Source organism: Dama dama, chromosome 25 (assembly GCF_033118175.1).
Source record: "Dama dama isolate Ldn47 chromosome 25, ASM3311817v1, whole genome shotgun sequence".
NCBI classification, from domain to species: Eukaryota; Metazoa; Chordata; class Mammalia; order Artiodactyla; family Cervidae; genus Dama; species Dama dama.
The window spans coordinates 2,587,823-2,594,295 of NC_083705.1; positions in this window are offsets into that span (position 1 = coordinate 2,587,823).

A 6,473-nucleotide genomic window follows, 5' to 3' on the forward strand; every position below is an offset into this window, starting at 1 on the left:
CTTGGGTTTTCTCTGGAGTGCCATCAAGGAAATCAAGGCTACTTTCACGTTTGATGTGGAACACGCAATTGCTCTGCACGCAGTGCAGGGGAACCGGGCCTCATCTCGCGGCGAGGGGGAAGTCTCATGGTTTTTCTCGAGTTGCGGCCGGAACCTGGGGTGTATTCTCGAGTTATGACGGGGAGGGCCGATCCAGACACGAGTTTGTTCAGCGACGTCAGGACTCCTGCCTAGGTGCGAGGGACACCTCGGGATTCCCCTCGAGTCTTGGCATAGCAATTCGGATGCCTCTCAACGTGAGGCGGGAGACCCAGGGTCCCTTTCCACGTGCCACAGGGACCCTGGGACTCCTTTCCATTTTCAAGAGGAGTCAGGCATCGTCTCCTTTGGAACCATTGATCTCCACGGACCTCTCCAGTTTTCAAAGGATGTGAGGCCTCCAGTCGCGATCAGGCGGAGAAATAGATCTTTCTCTGTGGTCTCCACCGGGGATTCAGACATCCCTTCGTCTTGGGAGATGCAAGACGAGCCTTCATTCAATTCACTGCAGGGATATCCGGCCTTACTTCGAGTCAGAGCATCTCGGTGTCCATTCCACTTGAGGCCACAAACTCAGGGTCCCTCTCACATACCTGTAGCTGAGAGAATCCACCTCTTGACATGCTTGTGGAAAGTTGGTATTCCTCTTGAGTCGAAGCCAGGGACTAAGCTCTCATCTCGAGTTGATTTGCGGTCCACGGAGCCCTTTCGTGTTGCTCCAGTGACCTCAGGATCTCTCTAGACTTGAGACAGTGATCTTGGGTTTTCTCTGGAGTGCCATCAAGGAAATCAAGGCTCCTTTCACGTTTGATGTGGAACTCGGAATTGCTCTGCACGCAGTGCAGGGGAATCTGGCCTCATTTCGCGGCGAGGGGGAAGTCTCATTGTTTTTCTCGAGTTCCGGCCGGAACCTGGGGTATATTCTCGAGTTACGACGGGGAGGGCCCTTCCAGACACGTGTTTGTTCAGCGACGTCAGGACTCCTGCCTAGGTGCGAGGGACACCTCGGGATTCTCCTCGAGTCTTGGCATGGCAATTGGGACGCGTCTCCACGTGAGGCGGGAGACCCAGTGTCCCTTTCCACGTGCCACAGGGATCCTGGGACTCCTATCCATTTTCAAGAGGAGTCAGGCATCGTCTCCTTTGGAAGCATTGATCTCCGCGGACCTCTTGGGTTTTCAAAGGATGTGAGGCCTCCGGTCGCGATGAGGCGGAGAACTAGGTCTTTCTCTGTGGTCTCCACAGAGGATTCAGACATCCCTTCGTTTGGGAGATGCAAGACGAGCCTGCATTCAATTCACTGCAGGGATATCCGGCCTTATTTCGAGTCAGAGCATCTCGGTGTCCATTCCACTTGAGGCCACAAACTCAGGGTCCCTCAAATATACCTGTAGCTGAGAGAAGCCTCCTCTTCAGGTCCTTGTGGAAAGTTGGTATTCCTCTTGAGTCTAAGCCAGGGTCTAATCTCTCATCTCGAGTTGATTTGGGGTCCACGAAGCCCTTTCCTGGTGGTCCAGTGACCTCAGGATCCCTCTAGACTTGAGACAGTGATCTTGGGTTTTCTCTGGAGTGCCATCAAGGAAATCAAGGCTCCTTTCACGTTTGATGTGGAACACGGAATTGCTCTGCATTCAGTGCAGGGGAATCGGGCCTCAACTCGCGGCGAGGGGGAAATCTCATGGTTTTTCTCGAGTTGCGGCCGGAACCTGGGGTATATTCTCTAGTTACGACGGGGATTGCCCTTCCAGACACGTGTTTGTTCAGCGACGTCAGGACTCCTGCCTAGGTGCGAGAGACACCTCGGGATTCTCCTCGAGTCTTGGCATGGCAATTTGGACGCGTCTCCATGTGAGGCGCGAGACCCAGGGTCCCTTTCGACGTGCCACAGGGATCCTGGGACTCCTATCCATTTTCAAGAGGAGTCAGGCATCGTCTCCTTTGGAAGCATTGATCTCCGCGGACCTCTCGAGTTTTCAAAGGATGTGATGCCTCTGGTCGCGATGAGGCGGAGAAGTCGGTCTTTCTCTGAGGACTCCACAAGGGATTCAGACATCCCTTCGTCTTGGGAGATGCAAGACGAGCCTGCATTCAATTCACTGCAGGGATATCCGGCCTTACTTCGAGTCAGAGCATCTCGGTGTCCATTCCACCTGAGGCCACAAATTCAGGGTCCCTCTCACATACTTGTAGATGAGAGAAGCCTCCGCTTGAGGTGCTTATGGAAAGTTGGTAGTCCTCTTGAGTAGAAGCCAGGTACTAAGCTCTCATCTCGAGTTGATTTGGGGTCCTCGGAGCCCTTTCGTGTTGCTCCAGTGACCTTAGGATCCCTCTAGACTTGAGAGAGTGATCTTGGGTTTTCTCTGGAGTGCCATCAAGGAAATCAAGGCTCCTTTCACGTTTGATGTGGAACACGGAATTGCTCTACACGCAGTGCAGGGGAATCGGGCCTCATCTCGCGGCGAGGGGGACGTCTCATGGTTTTTCTCGAGTTGCGGCCGGAACCTGGGGTATATTCTCGAGTTACGACGGGGAGGGCCCTTCCAGACACGTGTTTGTTCAGCGACGTCGAACTCCTGCCTAGGTGCGAAGGTCACCTCGGGATTCTCCTCGAGTCTTGTCATGGCAATTGGGACGCGTCTCCACGGGAGCCGGGAGACCCAGGGTCCCTTTCAACGTGCCACAGGGATCGTGGGACTCCTATCCATTTTCAAGAAGAGTCAGGCATCGTCTCCTTTGGAAGCATTGATCTCCGCAGACCTCTGGAGTTTTCAAAGGATGTGAGGCCTCCGGTCTTGATGAGGCGGAGGACTAGGTCTTTCTCTCTGGTCTCCACAGGGGATTCAGACATCCCTTCGTCTTGGGAGATGCAAGACGAGCCTGCATTCAATTCACTGCAGGGATATCCAGCCTTACTTCGAGTCAGAGCATCTCGGTGTCCATTCCACTTGAGGCCACACACTCAGGGTCCCTCTCACATACCTGTAGCTGAGAGAAGCCTCCTCTTGAGGTGCTTATGGAAAATTGGTATTCCTCTTGACTCGAAGCCAGGGACTAAGCTCTCATCTCGAGTTGATTTGGGGTCCAAGGGGAAATTTCGTGTTGCTCCAGTGACCTCAGCATCCCTCTAGAGCTGAGACAGTGATCTTGGGTTTCCTCTGGAGTGCCTTCAAGGATATCAAGGCTCCTTTCACGTTTGATGTGGAACACGGAATTTCTCTGCACGCAGTCCAGGGGAATCGGGCTTCAACTCGCGGCGACGGGGAAATCTCATGGTTTTTCTCGAGTTGCGGACGGAACTTGGGGTATATTCTCGAGTTACGACGGGGAGGTCCCTTACAGACACGTGTTTGTTCAGCGACGTCAGGACTCCTGCCTAGGTGCGAGGGACACCTCGGGATTCTCCTCGAGTCTTGGCATGGCAATTGGTACGCGTCTCCACGTGAGGCCGGAGACCCAGGGTCCCTTTCCACGTGCCACAGGGATCCTGGGACTCCTATCCATTTTCAAGAGGAGTCAGGCATCGTCTCCTTTGGAAGCATTGATCTCCGCGGACCTCTCGAGTTTTCAAAGGATGTGAGGCCCCCGGTCGCTATGAGGCGGAGAATTAGGTCTTTCTCTGTGGTCTCCACAGGGGATTCAGACATCCCTTCGTCTTGGGAGATGCAAGACGAGCCTGCATTCAATTCACTGCAGGGATATCCGGCCTTATTTCGAGTCAGAGCATCTCGGTGTCCATTCCACTTGAGGCCACAAACTCAGGGTCCCTCAAATATACCTGTAGCTGAGAGAAGCCTCCTCTTCAGGTCCTTGTGGAAAGTTGGTATTCCTCTTGAGTCTAAGCCAGGGTCTAAGCTCTCATCTCGAGTTGATTTGGGGTCCACGAAGCCCTTTCCTGGTGGTCCAGTGACCTCAGGATCCCTCTAGACTTGAGACAGTGATCTTGGGTTTTCTCTGGAGTGCCATCAAGGAAATCAAGGCTCCTTTCACGTTTGATGTGGAACACGGAATTGCTCTGCATTCAGTGCAGAGGAATCGGGCCTCAACTCGCGGCGAGGGGGAAATCTCATGGTTTTTCTCGAGTTGCGGCCGGAACCTGGGGTATATTTTCGAGTTACGACGGGGAGGGCCCTTCCAGACACGTGTTTGTTCAGCGACGTCAGGACTCCTGCCTAGGTGCGAGGGACACCTCGGGATTCTCCTCGAGTCTTGGCATGGCAATTTGGACGCGTCTCCACGTGAGGCGGGAGACCCAGGGTCCCTTTCCACGTGCCACAGGGATCCTGGGACTCCTATCCATTTTCAAGAGGAGTCAGGCATCGTCTCCTTTGGAAGCATTGATCTCCGCAGACCTCTCGAGTTTTCAAAGGATGTGAGGCCTCCGGTCGCGATGAGGCGGAGAAGTCGGTCTTTCTCTGAGGTCTCCACAGGGGATTCAGACATCCCTTCGTCTTGGGAGATGCAAGACGAGCCTGCATTCAATTCACTGCAGGGATATCCGGACTTACTTCGAGTCAGAGCATCTCAGTGGCCATTCCACTTGAGGCCACAAACTCAGGGTCCCTCTCACACACCTGTAGCTGAGAGAATCCTCTCTTGAGGTGCTTATGGAAAGTTGGTATTTCTCTTGAGTCGAATCCAGGGACTAAGCTCTCATCTCGAGTTGATTTGGGGTCAAAGGGGAAATTTCGTGTTGCTCCAGTGACCTCAGGATCCCTCTAGACTTGAGAGAGTGATCTTGGGTTTTCTCTGGAGTGCCATCAAGGAAATCAAGGGTCCTTTCACGTTTGATGTGGAACACGGAATTGCTCTGCATGCAGTGCAGGGGAATCGGGCCTCAACTCGCGGCGAGAGGGAAATCTCATGGTTTTTCTCGAGTTGCGGCCGGAACCTGGGGTATATTTTCGAGTTACGACGGGCAGGGCCCTTCCAGACACGTGTTTGTTCAGCGACGTCAGGACTCCTACCTAGGTGCGAGGGACACCTCGGGATTCACCTCGAGTCTTGGCATGGCAATTGGGACGCGTCTCCACGTGAGCCGGGAGAGCGAGTGTCCCTTTCCACGTGCCACAGGGATCCTGGGACTCCTATCCATTTTCAAGAGGAGTCAGGCATCGTCTCCTTTGGAAGCATTGATCTCCACGGACCTCTCGAGTTTTCAAAGGATGTGAGGCCTCCGGTCGCGTTGAGGCGGAGGACTAGGTATTTCTCTGTGGTCTCCACAGGGGATTCAGACAACCCTTCGTCTTGGGAGATGCAAGACGAGCCTGCATTCAATTCACTGCAGGGATATCCGGCCTTACTTCGAGTCAGAGCATCTCGGTGTCCATTCCACTTGAGGCCACAAACTCATGGTCCCTCTCACATACCTGTAGCTGAGAGAAGCCTCCTCTTGAGGTGCTTGTGGAAAGTGGGTATTCCTCTTGAGTAGAAGCCAGCATCTAAGCTCTCATCTCGAGTTGATTTGGGGTCCACGGAGCCCTTTTGTGTCGCTCCAGTGACCTCAGGATCCCTCTAGACTTGAGACAGTGATCTTGGGTTTTCTCTGGAGTGCCATCAAGGAAATCAAGGCTCCTTTCACGTTTGATGTGGAACACGGAATTGCTCTGCACGCAGTGCAGGGGAATCAGACCTCATCTCGCGGCGAGGGGGAAGTCTCATGGTTTTTCTAGAGTTGCGGCCGGAACCTGGGGTATATTCTCGAGTTACGAGGGGGAGGGCCCTTCCAGACACGTGTTTGTTCAGTGACGTCAGGACTCCTGGCTAGGTGCAAGGGACACCTCGGGATTCTCCTCGAGTCTTGGCATGGCAATGGCGACGCGTCTCCACGTGAGGCGGGAGACCCAGGGTCCCTTTCCACGTGCCACAGTGATCCTGGGACTCCTATCCATTTTCAAGAGGAGTCAGGCATCGTCTCCTTTTGAAGCATTGATCTCCACGGACCTCTCGAGTTTTCAAAGGATGTGAGGCGCCCGGTTGCGATGAGGCGGAGAATTAGGTCTTTCTCTGTGGTCTCCACAGGGGATTCAGACATCCCTTCGTCTTGGGAGATGCAAGACGAGCCTGCATTCAAATCATGCAGGGATATCCGGCCTTACTTCGAGTCAGAGCATCTCGGTGTCCATTCCACTTGAGGCCACAAACTCAGGGTCCCACAAATATACCTGTAGCTGAGAGAATCCACCTCTTGAGGTCCTTGTGGAAAGTTGGTATTCCTCTTGAGTCTAAGCCAGGGTCTAAGCTCTCATCTCGAGTTGATTTGGGGTCCACAAAGCCCTTTCCTGTTGGTCCAGTGACCTCAGGATCCCTCTAGACTTGAGACAGTGATCTTGGGTTTTCTCTGGAGTGCCATCAAGGAAATCAAGGCTCCTTTCACGTTTGATGTGGAACACGGAATTGCTCTGCATTCACTGCAGGGGAATCGGGCCTCAACTCGC